At 32.3% G+C, this 938-nt stretch overlaps 1 protein-coding gene across 1 annotated transcript in view; it reads left to right on the forward strand.

Annotated features, from left to right (window-relative positions):
• Znf317 (zinc finger protein 317) overlaps window positions 1–938 on the forward strand; it is a 23,540-nt gene that overhangs the window by 1,129 nt on the left and 21,473 nt on the right. The window lies entirely within an intron of this gene.

Consider the following 938-nt stretch of genomic DNA (forward strand, 5'->3'; position numbering starts at 1 on the left):
AAAAAAAATGACAGCAACAAGTATATTCTCTGCAGAGGCCAAATTTTTGTTTGCCATCTAGCAGGTGACAACAGTATCCATCAACAATAAGCATGATTGGAGAGGTCAGTGATAGTGGTTGCACAACGATGAATGTATTAGGTGCCAGCTAATTGTACACCTAAATTAAAATAAAATGTTTATTTTATATTATGAAAAATGTAAAAAGGTAACCATTGAGTGACTTTACAAGCTAGACTATGATGGAGGTCATTAAACCTTACAAGCTCATATGCTCTTGTTATAGTGCATGTCACTCTCCCCTGTAATTAACCATGCTGATTTTTCTCTTCTCCAAATACATATTGCACTGTTATGTACTTTCATAAAAATCATGTTGTTCAGGCTGATGCAGGTATGCCATTCTTGTAAGTTAGAGATTTTTTAGTGTCTTGTCCTCAGCAGGTTGTCTTCATTTTTCAGCAGTGTTGTATCTTATATTTTAAAATGAGATTATAAAATCCAAATACTGGATTTCTATTTCTGAGGTTTGTTGAATCTGTATATAAATCTTCAGAATACTGGCATTTTTATGCAACCTGACTATTAATAGCTGAAAACTTTGACCTTGGGAGTCCAATTATATTCTCTTCAAACTGTTGTACTTACTGAATTTGGCATCAACATTGTAGATAAAAGATATTTCTACTACTTTAGTATACTATTTTGGGTGTTATTCATAGATAGTTGTATCATCTGAATAAAATAAGTAGATATGTATGCTTCCTTTGAGTTATACATACTTGCTATATTCTGATTTGTCTGGAGATTGGAAATATCGTTGATGGATTTGTATAGAAAAATCATAGGTGGTCCTGTTTCACTTCTGACTATAAATGAAATGAACTTCTTTGTGCTGGAATTTTTTACTTCTATGTTTATTTAGGTCAAGGAACTTG

This window comes from Microtus ochrogaster, chromosome 5, assembly GCF_000317375.1.
Source record: "Microtus ochrogaster isolate Prairie Vole_2 chromosome 5, MicOch1.0, whole genome shotgun sequence".
Taxonomy (NCBI): Eukaryota; Metazoa; Chordata; class Mammalia; order Rodentia; family Cricetidae; genus Microtus; species Microtus ochrogaster.